The sequence below is a fragment of the Aricia agestis genome, chromosome 1 (assembly GCF_905147365.1).
Source record: "Aricia agestis chromosome 1, ilAriAges1.1, whole genome shotgun sequence".
In the NCBI taxonomy this organism is placed as follows: Eukaryota; Metazoa; Arthropoda; class Insecta; order Lepidoptera; family Lycaenidae; genus Aricia; species Aricia agestis.
This window is the reverse complement of record NC_056406.1, coordinates 3429446-3450019: the sequence shown is the minus strand read 5'-3', so window position 1 is coordinate 3450019 and position 20574 is coordinate 3429446. Positions and strand designations below refer to the sequence as shown.

At 37.5% G+C, this 20574-nt stretch overlaps 1 long non-coding RNA gene across 1 annotated transcript; it reads left to right on the top strand.

The window, feature by feature from the left end:
* The first annotated feature begins 10876 nt into the window (after window positions 1–10876).
* On the top strand, window positions 10877–15475 carry LOC121726429. Its single transcript, XR_006035534.1, has 3 exons — window positions 10877–10887; window positions 13886–13887; window positions 15378–15475. It is a non-coding gene; the product is annotated as an uncharacterized LOC121726429 (long non-coding RNA).
* The last annotated feature ends 5099 nt before the right edge of the window (window positions 15476–20574 follow it).

The window sequence follows — 20574 nt, the reverse complement described above, 5'->3', positions numbered from 1 at the left end:
AAGAGACAACAATAGTTCGAGTGCAACTATGCAAGAAAGATACAGCAATAACAATTGTTTGAAACACACTACATTCCCGTGCGAAAGGGACAGCAATATTATAAAAATGAGACACAAGATAAACATTTTCCAATAGGAATTACTAATATGAAATCTTAAATCTAAGTGTAAACAAAAAGAGGGAATAAAACTAAGCTATTATTTACAGAAACCGTACATTTTTCCGCAAAAAAGAAACCGCAAAAAATTTGATTTGCAAATGAAAGTATTTAATGACAAAATCACACAAATTATTAATCAAAGTGTCATGGAGGCCGTCACTACAACTACATGGCAAGTCGCAACAATTATCCATTCTAACATGTTCCCTAAATGCAAATATGCAAAAAATCACAGCTGATAACTTATCAATACGTAAGACATTATCTGAACTAAATCAGCGTATTTTGGACATGGAAAAATCACTGCAGTTCTTTTTGGATACCGAGCATGAATTCGATCAACGCCTTATAACAGTTGAAACTTAAGTTTCCCTGGTTTCCTCCACCCAAGATCGTGTAGTGGATATGGAGAATAAAATTCTGTAAACGGAACAGCAAGCTAGAATATGTAATGTAGAAGTCTGCAACCTCCAGGAAAGGTGGAGTGAAAATCTGCTACAAATAATTGAGAAAATAGCCAAAGAAATAAAGTTGCCGATACAAGACTTGGATGTTGTGTGTATTCATCGTGTGCCTCAAGCAGATAACAAGAATTCTAAACCCAAAAACCATTTATCATATCACAGTTCATCAGCCACAGCGGTGTCGAAGCAAAAACATGTAAATAAACAACTGAAGCTCTCGCCTCCCAAGTTCCATGACTGAGTTTTGGAACAGCCAAAAGTTGATCTACACCTTGTCCTGACACTATAATAGGAAGGCGATCCACTGTTTTGTGTCCTGTTATGTCTTCCATCAGTTTGCTGTCCCAATAAACAGTAAGAGGCGTATTTGGCTGAAATTATTTCTGTAAGGATTCCGCTACCTTTTTAATTTACTTCATACGCTGGCGACGAACTGAAGAAGAATTTATATTGTACTCTGATGGATCAGTACCTGCACGTTTGAGCGTAGATGTCAAAACAACAGTTGCTTTTTTGTCACTAAGCTTAGCAAAGTCGAGACTTGCAGAAAAGCATTCATCAAAGATGCTCTTTCTGCCTCGTTTTATTTTAGATGGGACTTCTAAATTTGCCGTTGAAGGTCCCGCCTTTACTGAATTTTCTGAGGTTGAACTTTTACATTCATAATCACTAGTGCTGGTCGAAGAAGACAGTATGGATTTTTCTCGCAGGGATTCAGTGTAACTTTTTTCTCGATGTAAACTACGTTGAAAGCGAGCGTTTTTCTCCTCTTTTCTCGCAAATTTTTCGAATATACTTGGTCCACTCCACAGGCTAGCTGCACAGTTCACAGAATACTGGGACTGGGTTCGTTATTTTCTTGAAAAAAAAAAAAGCCACAGGTTGGCGCCAGTGTAATACAGTACAATATTGAGCCAGAAATAAGTAAGAAAACATACAATAATCGCAAAGATCCGAGTCCCGATTCCTAACAGCCAGTTGCCTAGCAACTGTCATCCGACTGTGTTGCCTACATTTATATAATATTTACCTAGTTTTTTATTTTGTAATACTCTAGCTGAGCTTTGAGTACTTCATATTCAAAATTTAAATTTCTTTTCTTTCTTTCTTTATTTTCTATTTTTATGCAATTTCTGTCTCTGCTATTTCCTCAATTTTTGCTTTCGCAAACTCATGTCCAGATTGTTGTATTGTGCAGGATGGGTGAGCTTGGAGATTAGTTAAATAAGACAGGCTTCGACTCGACTTCTTGTATTGTGATCTTGACTTAAAGTAATGGACAAAGAACACGTACAGACTACAGACTAAAGAGCAGTCTTGTCAGCAAATTATTACCTATATGTAACATCTCCCCTATTAATTAAGATATTTATTTATTGACAATAAGGTAAGTACATTTTGTTAATATTTTACAATATGTGACACAAGTATCCATAACCTATAGACAATTTAAAAAAAACAAATCTGACTTTGACAATTCCAATGACAATGAACTAATACAATAAAACTAAATTACAATAAAAAGTAGCGTAATAAGTAAAAAAAAAAACAGTTTAAATATAAAAAATGTGGTCATCCAGACTACTGCCTTTAAGGAGAGTGCCCAGAATGCTAGCTACATTGCCCCGCTGTAAGGCCAGGCTTGATCGCTGGCCAAAATACGTTCCAGCCCTCTGGTCACCTGTGCGATCTACGAGGCGGAATGATATAACATTGAAAAACTTTTTCATATCATCCCCCCATGGTCCTAACGCTTCAAACGCAAGCGACAAAAATATGTAGTCACGGCTTAAAGATACATATTTTCGCCGCTTACGCGTTTGTGCTTCGCACGCCGCCGCACCAGCCGTCACCTAAGTTCCATGTAAATAGGAGGCCGCCAGTGTGTCGACACATGTTGCGTCCCACACAAAGCACCTCCCACTTTTCCATGGAACTAATGTTAAGCCGTCGGGTCTCTTGCCATCATCACGGGCAATACCATTCGGCTCTAAAATAGCCGGAACGTTGATGGAGACAAGAGCCCGACGAACAACATCATTCAACGCTGCGTGGCGCGACAGACGACCAGCGCTCCGCTGGCAAGAAAGCCCATGGTGACCCAGACGATCTACCATTGATCCACAAGGGCAGCAGTGGATGGTTTGTTGACAAACCTAATCGCAGACTGATGGCAAGGGAGAAGGTGGTATTATCCAGTAACGTGCCAAAATTTGGTGATGGAAGTGCTTGGAGCCAGAGTCCGGAGTCCCAAGTTGCAGCAGCCAGAAGACGGGTCCGCTCAACCGCGTCGGAACTAGAGTTAACTAGCTTATCAAATACAACACGTCAAAGCGGCTCATCCCAAAGACGCTGCAAACATATGTTGGCTGGAACGGCCCCATTGGCACTAGCTTCTCTCCAGGCCTCTAAGGCTTCATTATAAAACGGAAAATCAAAGTTGCCAAGAGAAGGGGAGAGGATTTGGCGAATCAATGGACTGGAAGAAAAAATTTGAGGGCCAACTTGTCAATAAAATATGCCATAGATCATGACATTAAAGGATCGGACACCGGTGTCGGGACACATTGTATAATGACGGATCTCGTAAACCTAATGCTTTCAGGGCAAGTGAACTCGGAAGTTTTAAATGTACTTTACGGCGCTAATCTCTGTGCTCCAAAGAAAAAAGATGGGGGAATTCGTCTAATTGCTTTGGGTAGCACTTTTCGTAGAATAGTTGCCAAAATCTGCTGTAAAATTATGTATCCCAAATTGATTACAGAATTCAAATCTATTCAATTAGGTTTCAGTTGCAAAGGCGGTTGTGAAGCTGCTGTCCACAGCCTCAGGGAGTGCATACATAACTGTGAGGATGCTGTAGTTCTCAAAGTTGATATCAAGAATGCATTTAATTCGGTCGACCGCCGTGCCCTGCTTAATCAGTGCTTAGACAAGGTACCCGACATTTATCCCTTTATATGGCAGTGTTACAATGCACCTACTCAACTTGTTTATATGGGCCATTTGATCGACTCTTCGGTTGGCTGTCAGCAGGGAGATCCCCTTGGGCCGGCTATTTTTAGTTTAGCCATTCATCCAATAATTTCGACCCTTACTTCTAAATTAAATATTTGGTACCTTGACGATGGGCTCATTGCAGGCCCTCCTTCCACTGTTTGGAATGACCTAAAGTGTCTAATAAGCGAATTGGAAAAAATTGGATTAAATATTAATTTTTCCAAATGCGAGCTTTTGAAGCGAAAATTTACGACTCAGTCTAAAGCTGCTGTGGTTAATAATTTTAATAGTTTGGCCCCTTGTATTAAAGTTATTTACTTTTAGGAGCTCCTATTTTGGAGGAGTCAATTTTACCATTCCTAGAGGAACAAATGTTGAAATTTCAAAATTCTTGTGATCATTTGAAAATATTAATATTCATATGGCCTTTCAAATTATCAAATTTTGCTTGTTTATACCAAAATTTACCTACTTTTTAAGGTGTTCTCCAGTTTGGAAATTTACCACTAGTTTGGCCTCTTTTGACACAGCCATCCTTAAAATTTTAACCCATATTTTTAATTGTTCACTTACAGATAGGGCGTGGTACCAAGCATCACTCCCTATTCGCTTCGGGAGCATCGGCATCAGGAAAGTGTCAGATGTTGCTCTTCTAGCCTTTCTATCTTCAGTAAATAGCACCAGTCCATACTAGCGGCCTACTGATGCCGTTCTTGTTTTTTATTATTTTTTATATCCGTGGTTTTATTGTGTAATTGTTAGGTAGTCATTGTAGAAATGTAAATGTTATTTATTAGTTATTACATTATCTTTATATATACTTATATTATATTTTTTATATGTAATGGTGTCAAAATTTTGTAAAATTGTCTAATAAATCTTTAATGTGTATTGTCTTAACGCATGAATAAACTATTATTATTATTATTATGTTTGGGTTAAGCACTCCTTGCTCACGGGCAATTAAATCCCGGACCTTTGGAAGGCATGCGTGGGGCCGAAGCCAACACGTAGAGGCCCCATAACACAGTTTTAATCTAAATGTAATGTGACACTAGCCGGCGACTCTCCCTGTCCGCACTATGACAGTACGCCCAAGGAGAGCCAGCGGCCAGTGTAGGACTATTGCAGGGAATGGAAAATTAAAATGAGACCGGGCTATGGGGGTGAGGTGCTAGTGGACTGGGTAACCGGGAGGTATGGAAGGACTATGGCGTCTGCCGATACAACGTGGAAATATGTATCATAAAGTTTATGTTTATTAAAGAAATATGTATTATTATTATTATTAAGTTACCGGTTTTATAATGTGTTCACGATTTCTACGGAATGTTCCTTCTGGGGACTGAATAGTATAGCTACGAGGTTCGCTGTCTACCTGTTTTATTCTACCAGGAACCCAAGAACACAAAAGAAGAGGAAGGCAAAAATTTTTTCATCTGATGTTTGCCTTCTGTTTAATAATTTATGACGTTCCATTGTAATGTTTATTTGAGGAATAAAGTGTTTGTTAAACTTTTCTGCCAAGTTCTCGAACGATATAATATTATCGATATTAACACTGAATATGAATAAAATATGACTAGTGCGTCTTGACCAATATGATGCAACAAAATGGCGATTTTGCGGTGATCATTTTCATGATTATTAGCTCTCATGTATATTTTTAATTGTGTATACCAATTTTTCCATGCTAATGGCATATTTGAACTTTTTAGATCCAATGGTTGGAGCCCATATGTAATTGAAGAATTAGTTGTAGTGTGAGTTCTAGACTTACTCACGTGCCCGCCATGTTGTACATGTGCCTGACCCTGTGTTTTTTTTTTTGCATTTTCTTGCAAGTGAATTGGTATTTTTATTTCTTTCTTCAGACTTCTACTTCTGACACCATGTCGTATTGTGCAGGATGGGTAAGCTTGGTGATTAGTTAAATAAAAGACACTTGTATTGTCCGTTCGGTGCATTTTGTGAAATTGCCCGGCGGGGCGACGGCAGCCACAGGGGCAAACGAGCTTCTCTGCATCGAGGTCGCCGTAGTAGAGGTTCTGTAATCGCCGGATGGATCATGCCGTAGGAGGGCTCTGTTGATCTCCTGTTGTGTACGTTGCGATTGTAGTATCATTTCCAATACTGCAGTCATCACTCGTTCTGTCGAGGTGCTCCAGCAGCCGCGGTGGGTGTAGGCGGGGTGAGCCGCGGGTCGGCAAAAACTATCGTCTCGTTCCGTCCGTCTCGGCATTTTCCTTTTTATAACAGTTCGGCTTGCACACTTCACAGAATACTGGGACTAGGTTCGTTATTTCTTGAAAAAAAAAAATAGCCACAGGTTGGCGCCAGTGTAATACAGTACAATCTTTATTGAGCCACAAATCAAATAAGTTAGAAAACATACAAAAATCTTAGCTATTCCAAAAACACCGTCCCGTATATCCACCCATTATCAGAACAGGTGCCTTGGGTACCGGGTGGAGCTCCATCAAGGAGGCGCTTAATTATTTTTTTCCTTGCGAATATCATGAATGGTGGAATAAATGATCCAGCTGCATTACAGCAGCAAATTACTGTGGTGGTTTTTCCTCCTTCAGTGCTAGCTATGAGACCCACTTGTCGCTTTCCGGATTTTGTTAAGACCCTCCGCGGTTTAGTTGAAGAAGTTTGGACGCCCGTCTCATCCATATTATATAAACGAGTAGCATCAATTTTGTGCTTTTCAATTTGCTCCTCAAGTAGATCTAAAAATCAATAGACTTGGGGCTTGTTAAACCCTCGAGCAATGGATGTTAGCTCCGGTTTACGTAAAGTTAGGTCTGGATGACGTTATACCTTTGTATCAGTCTACACCAGCTGCTCCATTTTTAAAAGGGTGCGAAATTTTATTCATTTCAGCAAAACTGTAAACAAGTTTTAAGAATTCTTATTTTGACTGCCCGTAAAACAAAGCATCAATGTGGAAGACGTATTCCAAAAGCTCAGTTTCTTGATCCGAGGAAAAGACAGTAGTAAATCTCCCAAGCTTTATTTCACTCGAACCCGTTTTAAGATGACGTTGCAGTGTCGTTCTTGGGATCCCATATTTAGTTGTTATGCTTTTTACAAATTTCCCTAATTCTTGCACTTCCCGTATAGCCGGTTGCATATTTGAGACTCGCCATGATGCCTGCGACGTTTTTCGTTTATATTTGTTAACCATCTGAAAAGAAAAAATATAAACTAAACGGGTTAAAGCGAGCACGTGCCCGCTTTGCCCTTTTCGAGATTTCAACAATCCGAAAGAATTCTAACCTCAAAATTTTGAGACATAAGGGTTTTAATGCAACCAAAATACGGCCAGATAAATACTTAAAGGGACTAGGCTGTTATCAGGATAGGTCTTCATCGTAAAGTTCTGCTTCAAGACAGTGGCGTAGGAAAACGGGCGAGGAGAATTCAGTACGAAAAGATACCACCTTATAATCTTTCTACTATAATTGTTATTCAGTTTCTACTTATAGAGATTATGAAACAACGACAATTAGTCGTAATAATTTACAATTGAAACTATGGCGTCCGCTAAACACTTGCGAGCGCGTTCAACACCGGTCTCCGGAATTTGCTGTGCCCGCTTTGAGCACTATGCCATCTTTGGGCCGCGTTCCATTTATTACCTTGTACAGCTACGATCGTCTTGGTGCACGATTTTGTATTTTTCAGCAAAGTCTATCTGTATCACAGCTTCATTTCCTTGGAGTTTACTTTTTCTTTCCTCAAAATAATCAGTTTGATTTTTTTTAATGTAACGGTGAAGTCTGAATTTCTCGTTGTATCTTTAAGTTCCTTATAAGCTTCCCTGCATTTAGCATTTACAGTCTTAATTTCGGGTGTATTATTTTGAGTTATCCATATTTTGTTCCATGTTATGACATTAATTTTACTGTCTATCTCAGAATCGTTAATATCCCAAAACTCATTGCATGCGGACATGTGATGTGTCGAATGAAAAGTGCATACCGGGTATATTATACCCGGTATGCACTTTTCATTCGACACATCACATGAAATATTTTTAAATATCTCATGATGGTTTTGAGGCAAAGATTATCTGTTTTAATAGCGTTAAACAAATTCAGATAATTTGTATGTTGAATGCAAACACATACATTGTGAGGTGTTTCAGAATCTGATATACTGTATGTATCATGATCTGTCTACCTGCTACTTCCTGCTTCTATCTTCGCATTTTATATAAAAATTCAAAAGGTTTTACAAATTACAATTGACTAAAGTATATAAGTGCCATTTTGTTCGATAACTTTTTGCCATCTTGTTGGACATGATCCCTTTGCTATAAAAAATTTGGGGCTTCTGATGAAAAAACTGCGACAAGTGGTTTTGGCAGTCCTCTTGTGATGTCAACCTGACTCTGTAGCGACGGCAAGAGGTGGAAATCACACATACAGCAACACCTTGTTGTGAGTTAACCCGGGTTTCGCCTCAGTCTGTGAAGCCTGACCGGCCTTTGAACACGATCTTTTCGCACGTTCTTGTCGTACGTGATCCACTTTTCATCACCAGTTAATAAGCTTCTTCAAAAAGGTTCGGTTTCATTACGTCGTAATAAGGAATAACAAATGAGTACACGGTTCATTAGGTTTCTTTCAGTGAGCTCATGAGGCATCCGAATATTGAGCTTTTTTAGTGTACCCAGCTTTTTTCAAATGCGCCAAAACCGTTTTGTGATCAATTCCCAGTTCTTCAGCTACATCGTAACTACTAATATGCCGATCTTGCTCCCCTTTTTCAAAAATAGCATCAGTTTTTCACTGTAATAGGGCGACCAAAGCGACGTGCATCTTTTTGATATACATCTTTCTTTGATATCAAAATTTCCGGATTGAAAACGCTTAAACCAAATTTGCGTTACTCTCACAGATACTGCAGTAGGTCCATAAACATCACAAATTTCCTTCGCGGCCTGTGTTGCATTTTCCTTTTTAGTAATAAAATTTTAAAATGTATCGGATTTCTTCATTAGAATCACTCATTTTAACAATAAGAATAACAAATGAAAATCTCACATTTACGTAATTTGAATTTGGAATTGTCTTCTGTAAAATTAAAACTTTTTAATGGTACCAAAATCAGCCAGATACAATTGGTATAGCCCAAGAGATTTTATGACAAGTTTATTTTATTTTATTTTATTTTATCATGTTTGGGGGGCTTACAGCTAACTATATTAAATTTACTCTAAATTATAGAAAACAAAAAGCCAATTACAAGCCTCCACAGGTAGCTTGTTAATGTAAATTAAGTAACAGAAAATCAATGTTATTAAGTACTTAAATTCTAATATGTGGTATTAATTATGGTTGAGTTTAGTAATAATATTATGTTAAATAATTTATAGTAGGCGCTAACTGACGCTATATCTCCAAATCAATACAATATTAATAGGATACAAAGATAACTGCAGCAAGTACTGAATAGCGAGTTATAACTAATAGTAATAATAGTAATAATATCTAATATAATAAAAGAAATTGCAAAGTTAAGACTTACGACAACATACATCCGCAATAAATGTCACTGAATATGTTTTTTCAGGAAGGCGGTATTAATGGATGCTAGGCTGCTAGTAAAGAGATCAATGCTCGGGTCAGATTTAGTGAGCTGATTAAACATCTTAGATGATCGGAGTAGAAATGAATTTTGTCGATATCTGGTGTGGGCATGTGAAACGTGTAAAATATTTCTCATACGTGAGTGACGAGGTGGAACATTTAATTTAAACTTACATAAAGTACAGGTGTAGTGTAGTGATACCTATGTAGTATCTTGATATATCTTAACCGTATATAAGCTGTAACCACTTGATTATTATGTCATAATAAAGCCAACTATTTAACCAGGCACATCTTTCATTTCTCGCTAACACCCATCCTTACACAGGACAGTTTATTTTATTTTGCGCTAATTTCATCAGAAAGCGAATATCGGCTATATTACGTCTGGTTGAGAGTGGTAAGAGGTGCAACCGACTGCATCGTTCGTCATAGCTGGTATAAGGAATCTTGAATTTATAATTGAGGTACCTCGTGAACTTTTTTTGGATATTCTCAATTCTTTTTGAGTAGACATCAAAAAAAGGATTATAAACTTGGCTGCAATACTCCAGGTGACTTCAGACATAGGCACAGTATAGAATTTTGATGCTTTTCATGCTATTAAAGTGACTGGTGTTACGGATGATAAATCCCAAGGCTTTGGCCGACTTGTTAACAATATAGTCAATATGTGATTCGAAAGTAAGCTTACTATCAATCTGGATCCCAAGGTCGTTAATAGTGGTTGTACGTGATAAAAGTTGATTGTTAATGAAGTAATGATAGATGAGAGACTCATTTTTGCGACTGAAGGAGATAATGTTACACTTAGCTATATTGAGATCTAGCTTGTTGTACAGGCAATAGTCAGCCAAGCGAATAAGATCATCCTGCAATAGTAAAGCATCAGAAAGGTTCTTAATAAGTCGGAAGATTTCATATCATTAGTAAACATCAAAAATTTAGAGAATTTAAAACAATTACCAATGTCGTAAATAAATAAAATAAAGAGAAGTGGCCCCAAAAGAGAGCCTTGTGGGACCCCAGAGGGGATAGGTATCCACGTAGACATGTAGCCGTCCAGTACAACAGCTTGCGTTCTGTTATGCACATACGACGAAAACCACCTTAAGAGGTCACCCCTAATACCCAGCTCATAAAGCTTGTAGAGAAGTATGCAATGATCGATCCGGTCAAACGCTTTACTATAATTGGTATATACCACGTCGACCTGGAACCCATTATCCATACTCTCAGAGAGGAAGTCGGTAAATGTTAGAAGATTGGAAGCAGTTGATCTACATTTTAGGAAACAATGTTGTTGAGGGGCAAAGGTAGACTGTAGACAACTGTACATCTGATCGTAGACCAACCTCTCCAAGCCTTTAGCTAGGCAAAAGGCAAAGCTTGGAGATTGGCTGGTAGTTTTCGACTTTTTCTTTTGGACCTTTCTTGTGTATGGGAGAAATAAAAGCAGTCTTCCACAGAGATGGCATTGTACCCTCGGACAAAGATCTTCTAAAGAGCAAAGAGACTGGTATAGCAAGTTCATATGCACACTCGACAATGAATATCGCAGGAAAAACATCGGGGCCCGCAGATTTGTTGAGATCAAGAGATTTAAGAAGTTTTCGCACAGTTGGTGTATCGACCTCTATATCGCTAATTTGAGAATTTGTGGTGTCAGTCACTACACTATCATCAACAGTTGCAATTGATGACGAGGCACTTTGAAACGTAGTGCTAAAAAAGGTACTAAAAAGTTCGCATATCTCTTGTCCCCCCTCGCAACTGCGGCCACCATATGACATACTTGATGGAAAATTATGATTGCCGCGTTTGCTTTTTACGTAAGACCAAAACATTTTGGGATTACTAGATAATGATGACTCAATCTTTGTTAAGTAAGCCTCATAACAAGAACATTTAACATCCTTGGCTCTGTCTCGTAGTAATTGGTAAGTAGATAGGTCAGAAACGTTATTATAAATTTTGAACTTTGAAAAGTATTTAGCCTTTTCTTTAATAATTTTGATGAGTGCAGAGTTGTACCATACTAGATTTGACCCTACGTTTTGGGATGTATGAGTCTATAAGTTCAAATATTTTATTATTAAAGTTACGTAGCGCGTCATCCAACGTGCCTACTTGAATTAAGCCGGTCCAGTCTGTTTTATGAAGTTCACTACGAATGGTCTCAAACTTGCCCTTATTAAAATGGTAAACGGTGCGTGTATTTAACTTTAGCGATTGGGGTTGAATCGTTTTTAATGTGATCGATAAAGCCGGATGATATGCATCCTCACTGACTAACGGATCAAGACTAGCCGAGACCGACACTGAGGCATTGGATAGAACCAAGTCCAAGATCTTACCAAATTTATTATTTGTAAGATTATATTGTTGTAGCCCACATAAGTTGATAGTATCGATAAAGTTACTAACTAGGCTATTTTGTACCGGGTTAGGAATATTCCAAGAGGCGTGCAGGTCCATGCAATGTGGCTCATATTGAAGTCACCTAAAACCAAAAAATTGTCGTCAGGTCGGCTACTCGTTATTTCAATTAATTTGTTACAGTATAAGTTCAATTGAGAGGAAAAACTATTTCCTGTGTTGTGCTCACAGAGATAGAGAGTGCATAAATTAAGAAAGGAAGGGCTTTTGTTGGAATTATCGCAAAGTTTGGTAGTAATCCAAATGTCTTCGGCGCTAGATTGCCAGTTGGTATTTTCGACTGCAGCAAGCTCGCGACGAACTGCGACAAGCACACCCCCGCCTCGCGTCTGTCCCGTGGCCGAGTAGTTGCGATCGCGCCTCCATACGAGGTACCTATCATCGAAGAGTTCACTATTCGATATTCCATCCATGAGCCATGTCTCGGTTAGGGACATTATGTCATAATTGTTGATAGCTAAGTTTCTAAAAAAAGTAGTTGACTTAGTCCGCAATCCCCTTACATTTTGGTAGTAAATGTGTAAATCATACATTATATTTTGCAGGTACAGCTACAAATAAATGTGTCCTTGAAACTATGGTAGTACTTGGCCAGTTATGATTGATAATAACAGCGATCGGTATGTAAGGCTTAGAAAGATTAAAGTATTGCCCCCAGCGTAACATAGGCCAGTTTGGACCATTATCTAAGATTAGGATAAAAGCAATTTCCATACTATGAGTGGAAATACGGAGAAGTAATGAATAAGCAACTTTATATATTTTATTTCTCCAAATACATTTCATGCGAGTAATAATATTGTAAGATATGTAAAAAAGTACTGTAAATAGAATACAAATGAGTAAATCCCATGCAACACTAATAGTTATATAAAATAAAGTGTATAATAATAGTCTATTAAGAACCATAATAAAATAGTGATCTATATTATATAGTAATATATGATACATTTAGAAATAACAACTGGTTTTGTAATGCAATATTTGGTAAAAAGAATATTATTGTTCACACCAAACAGTTTATAGTACAGATGCGCCACAAGTGAAAGAAATTGTAAGGTTAACAATCCAAAGATGTGAATTATGCAACTATCTTTAGTAAAAACAATATTCAGGGACTCATTTGAATCACTAAACAGATATTCCTTTGTATGTATTGCATTACAAAGCATTTCAAGCAGTAGGACTAGTGCAAAGTATGTATTTACCTCTCGTATGTAGTCATTAAGCTTTGTATTAAGAAAGTATTTCAAAAACAAAGTATTCTGTAGTAATGCGTTATTTGATGCAGGAAAGCATTTACTAGACACAAGCACAATGTTGTGCATGAAGTAAGATAAGCAATCAGCAATAATATAATATAATAAAAACATAAAGTAAACATTATGTAAGAGCAGCCAGCATGTATTAAACCGCCTAGCAAGTCTATATTAATGACAACAGAATGAAAGTTTAATAATAAAGGATATTTATACAATATGATAAAAGTGCATGTAGGTAAATGAGGGATGAGCAAGTTTAGACAAAAACTTAGAAATAATATTAAAGTAATATAGCTTAGATACATTTTGAGACATTTACACGACAAGTATGAATTCATCAATAGTTTATGTGACTTTCTACGGTTTGGAAACATAATATTATATAAAACCAATAGGCATAAGTAATAGAAGCAGTGTAGACGGATGTTATGAAATAATAATATAGTGTAGGTGCTTAACAAAAGGACAAGCAATTCAAGCAGCACATTAGGATTATTGGAGACAATAAACAATAGGTTAAGCAGGTAGCACTTAAAAAGTCATTGAATTTTCTGTAAGTCACGTTCAGAGGTAATAACGAATGACTTCGACGTCTGGTCGCGTCGCACGAAGATCTTCATATGCTTCACCCAGACATATTGATAATTATGTTTCTTAGCTAACGTTTTTGTTTGGTTAAGTAACATTTTGTTTTTGACGGTAAGGTGGTCGTTGACGAACGACGACGATACGACGATATTCTTGTTAGCAGTCACATTTGATAAAACACGGTGAATGAAATTTATTTGTGTTTTGGAGATTGGATCGGAAATAGCTAATCAAATTTTGCTAAGTACTTCAAACAGGTTTTCCTTGTCTTTTAAAGGAACTCCTTTAATTTCGAGTTATTACGAACCCGTTGGTCCATATCACGTTGGCAATTGTTTAAATCTGAGATAGATGACTGCGCGCGCGAGACGTCATCGTGAAGAGACTCAACTGCTGTCAAACGTTGATCAATCTTTATTACTTTGCCAGGCAAATCCTTTAATTCGGTCAGTTCATTGCGGATAAGTTTAATCTCGTCCATCAAGCTGGTAAGGGGGGCAAGTTCATGACGAATGTTGATAAGCACACGCATGACCGAGTCCAGGGTAATAGGCGACGGAGAGGTTGGTGAGGTTATGATGGGTTGAACTTGGCTGGTGCTGACGAGGCCTATATTCTTACAGGTGGCACATCTCCACGTGGCTTGACGTTCACCTAATTTACGGTATCCCTTTTCCGTAATCCCGGAACAACTGCCATATGGAAGTGCTTTCCCTTCTTCTTCTTTTACAAATTCTTTGTATTCTGTCTTTAGATATTCCTAAAAGTGTGGTCATTGCTTTTTGGCACACTTTCTCCAATTTGATCGAGCGTTTACCCCCAATAGTTGCTTCATACTTGGGAATTAAATAACGTTTTGTTTGAGTTTTTTTCTTACCTTCTTTTTTTGGAGTTTGAGCTGTGCAATACTTTAATAAAAATGTATCTTGAGCAATTTTTTTGAAGATGTATAAAAATGTCTGTAAAACTTACTATAGTCTTGATTCGACAACTCGTTACACTTATAACCCTGTTTTGAATTTCCTTGGACGCTTATAACCGTGATGAGGTTAAATATAAAAACAGTGGACTTTATGAATTAGTATATTCGTAATTTACAATAAGTACAAAAGAATGCCCGTGTGCGACGCGTACAAGCTCAGAAGGTGAAGTGGCGAGTGGAAGGGGCGCGCGGTGGCGGGCGGCGGCGTCCGCGATACGCACACGCAGCCGACGAGGCCCGAGGCGGTCCGCTCGGGTACATTCGGCCGATGTAGATGCGCCGACATCCTCCCCGGGTTGAAGCGTCCAAGTCTTCAATCTATTGAGCGGACAGATAGAGTTAAAGGCGCGACGGATGGTGCCCTTCCTGGTCTTCAACTCTGCGACCCTCGTGACACCATCAACGCCGATGAGGATGCTTGATAAGGACCAAGGACCCTGGTTTCAGTTCGCCTCTGGAAGCAAACCATTTTGTTTTTACCTGCAGCAGAAAAGTATAGTCGTTGTGAAATCGACCCTAGAAATGTGTTCTAATTTGCTGGACCCTCTTCCAGCGGTCCAATCGTGAGATGTTGGCGTTAGTCACCTGGGAGCAAGGCATACATAAGAATGGTCTACCAATTAGGAAGTATGCAGGTGTTAATACAGAAAAATCGTTAGGGTCTGAGGAAAGAGGTGTAAGAGGGCGAGAGTTTAATACTGCCTTAATATACGTGAGACACGTAGCCATCTCCTCAAAGGTAAAGTGAGTTTGGTTAAGAAGTCTTATTAACTGATGTTTTGTAGAGTTCACAGCAGCCTCAGCAAGCAAATTATGTGGGCTGTATGCAGGTGTGTAAACTCTATGCCCTCCTGCGCTACTTCAGGAATTAATTTGAGGAATTTATAAATCTCGTTACACGCGCCTACGAAATTAGTCCCGTTATCGGACGTGATGCGTCGGGTCTTGCCTCGACGCGCCACGAACCGATTTAAGGCTGCCAATTATACGCCTCAGTTGTAAGGTCGGAATCGAGCTCCAGATAAACCGCCTTTACAGCTGCACAGACAAAGATGCACATGTAAGTTGTTGTAAGTTTGCAGCTACGACCTTTTCGATCGGCAACCAATACTGGACCGGCATAGTCGACGTAACTATTTAAAAAGGGAAATTTTAAGTTAGTTCTCGATGATGGCAACTGGCCTATAACGGGCTGCACATTTTCAGCCTTATGCCTATAGCATTTAAGACATTAATTGACTACCGGTCGAGAGATAAGTTTCTACCACCTAGCTACCAGTATGTCTGTCGAATGTGTGTCAGTAGTAGTTGTGGACCAGCATGTGCAAGCTTTAAATTTGAAATCCATTTGTCATAAGTACTATTTTATAATCAATAAAGCACTTTAAGAAAACTCAATCGGAAAAAATATCAACACAGTGTTCTTTGCGCAAGTTGTTTGAGGCCATATTGGTACTTATTGGCGACTACTAGCACCGCAGAGGAAAATAATGAACTAAATTATTTAATACCCTGACTGATTTTATACTCTATAATCCGCGAACTAGTTGGACGTTGGATGACGATTGTTCAATCGACGTTCGGCCGAGTCATTCAATTGAATGGAGTCATTCAATGAACACGCTAGTCATTCAATCGAATCGCAGATTAAACCAGATGACTGCGACATATACACTACGCGAAAAGAAGCGACACTTAAGCATGTGTGCTCGTAAAATCGCTCACGGCTAATAGTGTTTTGAACAATCCTACCAATATTCAGCCTAATCGGAATTATTGTAACCTCACCCATGGGCATAGCCAGGATTCTATATAAGGATTAAGGGGGGCCATAGGTCTTTGGGGGGTTCTAAAAAAACTTCGAATTCGTGATTTTTAACATAATATGAGTATCTCACAATAGTATTGAAGGTGAGGTAAAAATTAAAAAGAAAATATGAGCCTACTGATAAAGTGCGTTTCATCAAATAGTTCCTTTGCCGTCATGTTGGCACTTATGCAAATTAATGTTGCCACATTACCCTTACTGTGCTACCTTAAATTAGGGGAGATAATATGTTATCACAAAATGCACTTAAAGAAAATTGTACATAATTCTAACAGATTTCGCCCGCGACTGCCTACGTTAACGCCTATCCCTCGGGGACCGTTCTTTTTCCCGGGATAAAAGGTACCCTATGTCCTTCTTCATACTCCAGAGTTCCAGACAACGTGTACCTATGAAAGTTTTATGATGATCCGCTTAGTACTTTATGTGTGAAGGCGTAACCAGAAAAGTCACTTTCGCATTTACTAGCTAAAAGCCGAGCTTTGTGAGGGCTCGCGTCATCACACCGTCACTGACTGATGATAACACATTTACATGTAAATACTATGTTAAAGCACAAATCAATAGGCGTGACAGTTTGTCCGTAAAGTGTACCACAAAATGTACAGGTTGTGAGAAGTACTAGGGCTCGCTTCGCTCGCCCTGATAATATTATTGTACTAGCTTTTACCCGCGCCTTCGTTCGCGTGTATGTAGTTTTCGTTACTAGAAGTGCGTTTCATCAAATAGTTCCTTTGCCATCATGTTGGCATTCTCTGTTAATAACTTAAACACGGTAGACACGCTCTGCATGTATTCATAAGTTTTACTGTGTTTAAGGGTGATTAAACTGACGCTGGTAACCCTATTTCACTAAGCCGTAATGGCGGCAACTCGAGTTTAATGGAATTGTTGGGGCCTAGTTACGTTTTTCACGTTCACAAAACTGTTTCACTCTTAGCACCATCATTCTTTCACCACTCTTTAATGTTTTCGGCATGATTTTCTCACGAAATCACAGTAAAATTATGAAAACTCGCAGAGCATGTCAACCTTGTTCACATTATTGACAGACAGAAATGCCAACATGATGGCATAGGAACTATTCGATGAAACGCACTATACACGGCCAGTCTGAGATCAGCTGAGTCCCAGAGACAAGACTAGAAAGAAAAAGAGAAAAGTCAATTTTTTTTAAATATAGGTAGTAGTCCTAATGTCGTTGAAACTAAGGTCGAATTTCGACCACTGGGCGATCTCCAGTTTACATTTAATATGCCTTATTCAACATTATGTAAATAAATTATTTATACGAAACTTACAAATAAACACTTATACTTTATTTTCAGGAGTACGATGAGAATCAATATCATAGAAATAAAAAGTCATTCGGAACAAATACGAATCCTGTCTGCGAGACTGCAAATGATTTGGATGTAACAACTATTGCAAATTGTTACCTTTTGGGTCACATGATTGGGAGATTATTGACTACGATGCCGAAAGAAAGGCGTGAAGAGAGCTATCAACAACTTTATGATTTCTTTCTGAGGAGTAAAAATATAGTGTAATTGAAATTATTATTTTTAATCAGGAACATACATAAAAACCTGGTCCTAGTAAGTTAAGAAATATAGTGATTGTTCCGGTATAAGGTTCTGTAATCAACAAACTTGGTTGACTACTGAACCCTAACACGGAACCCTAACAAGCAGATTTTTTGTATATTGATAGATTATTGGTCATATAATTTAAGAGTAACATTGTCCTACAAATAGAACAAACCATATTTTAGGACTATCAAATGTTCACTTTGTTTTTTTTTTAATAGTCTAACATTTGCTTATTTCCTCTTATTAACATTACATCACGTAGAAAATAGGCATTTAAGTTGCTCCGTAGAGGGTTCAAAATAAATTTTAAAGAAGAAAATAACCTTTCTACGGACACTTGGGTAGCTGGTGCTGCTAAAACAGTATTGGCCACCATAGCTAGATCGCTAGAACTAACAGCAGCATTACTCCATGATTTAAGTATGTTTTCGGTTAACGGTAGCCTAGGACTACCGATTAATTCATTTAGGCAGCCATCAAAAGAGCTTATTTCTTTGAATATTCCCTTTTCCCTCTCGGCTGTTGCCAACATGACTTCTAAAGTAGCCAAGCCAGTGCTTGTGCTTGGCCTTGGTTCGTCATGTTGCACAATAACCTCATTATTTTCATTGTTGTTATTGATTTTTTTAATTTTTTCGTATGTCTCCTTTAAAAGATTTTTAGCTTTCTCAATTTGCTGCTCATTTAAAATTACATTTAAGCGTCTATCCATATAAAGGCATTCTAAAACTACATCATTATTGAGTAATTTTGTTTCTCTCGTTTCCATTGCTTGAAAAAGACTTCTGGTCAGATTATGATCTATTAATTGGATTTGGTTCTTGCAATTCAGCCAAGTGATGTAAAAATCCCCAATAGTCAAATTATGTTGCTGTAGTTGAAGAGTTGCTAGGTTTACTGGCTCTAAACATTCCAGTATTCTAGATAATAGGGATGATGACAAGGTCAAAGATTAGCGAATTTTGTTAAAAAAATAAAGAAATCATGGTGAAAAATATGTTCCCAAAATTACAGCTCGATAGCATTTTTTTTTTTTGTTATGCGCCTTCAAAGTTAGATAGGTAATCAAGTCGATTTTTTTTTCAATTAAATTTCTTAATATTTGTATACCAATCGATAACTTATGCAATTAAAAGCAACTTTTGTTATGAAACCACTTTCATAAACGCAATATTTGATATACCTATCGAACAAAGTTGTCACCCGATGCGTACAAACTACGAAAGTTTGACGTCAGTCTTTCGTAGCACTTTGTATGAGATGTTTGAATTGTCATATCTTGGTGAATTTTAAAGCTATCAGAGTCATTCTTTCAGCGATGTTTCTATTTTTTAAGGGTCTTTCAATTACCAATAAGAAAAAAAAATAGTCATCTAGCCTATTCTTCCCAGAATTCTCTTATTATAAAATGGATACATCGGGTAATGTATCACAAATCTCTTCGAATGGCTTTGACCTATAAAAATAAATTAATTAAATTAGTAATAAATAAATAAAAAAGGATAAAATTTTAATTTTTACTTGTCGACAACTCGCACAACCATAAACATAAAAACTTTGAAAAAAAAAAAAAAAAAAAAATATAAGGTGCATTGGGGCAATCTCGTAAAGTTTTTGGAAGAGTGAGTATATTGTGTCATTGTTTCAAGTTTAGAAGACGAATTTGTATACAGGGCGACTGGAAATTAGTGGCGGAGCCGTTAAGGGGAGGTAGTCTAGGGTTATTCTGACAGATATCACTATGAGACCTACTGTGCTTACTTAACCCTTTCCAAAATATTCCTACTTAAGGAGTGTAACCAAAAAATCGTACTAAAAATTTTCAAATAGTAATAAATCCTAAAAAAAATGATTTTTGCCTACTTTTTTTTTTGTTTTGCAACAAAGATATTCCAAATAAGTAATTTTAATTGTTAGAACTTCGTAATTTTCATTATTTTTTGCAAAAATTGCTAAACAAAAACGGAAAATGTAAAAAACAAATCTTTGATGGCTGAAAAAACATCAATTTACTTAAAAAAGTCACCCATTATTATTACGTACAAAATAATTAAAAAACTTCTACGTTTCGTTTCCTTTCAAATGAGATATTAAAATCCAAAATCGGTTGAGAAACCATCAAGATAAGACTGTTGTAACGCTTCAACTCCCAAGCGGCCACATGTGGCCCCGAGAACAATACATTTCCAAGAACCCACGAAACCCTAAAAAATTTGATTTTGGTCTACTTTTTTTTTTTGTTTTGCAACAAAGATATTCTAAATAAGTAATATTAATTGTTAAAACTTCGTAACTTTCATTATTTTATGCAAAAACTGCTAAATAAAAACGGAAAATGTAAAAAACAAATCTTTGATGGCTGAATAAACATCAATTTACTTTAAAATGTCACCCATTATTATTACGTATAAAATAATTAAGAAACTTCTATGTTTCGTTCCCATTCAAATGAGATATTAAAATCCAAAATCGGCTAAGAAACCATCAAGATGAGACTGTTTAAACCCTTCGACGCCCTCGCGGAAGCCGGCTGCCGCGTAACAATTGAATATCTAATATTGTGTCTGGGATTCCTGCGATCGAAGTATTATAAAAAATAAAAATTAAATAAAAAAACCAAACTACTAAAGAATAAGTTTATTGAAAAAAAACTGT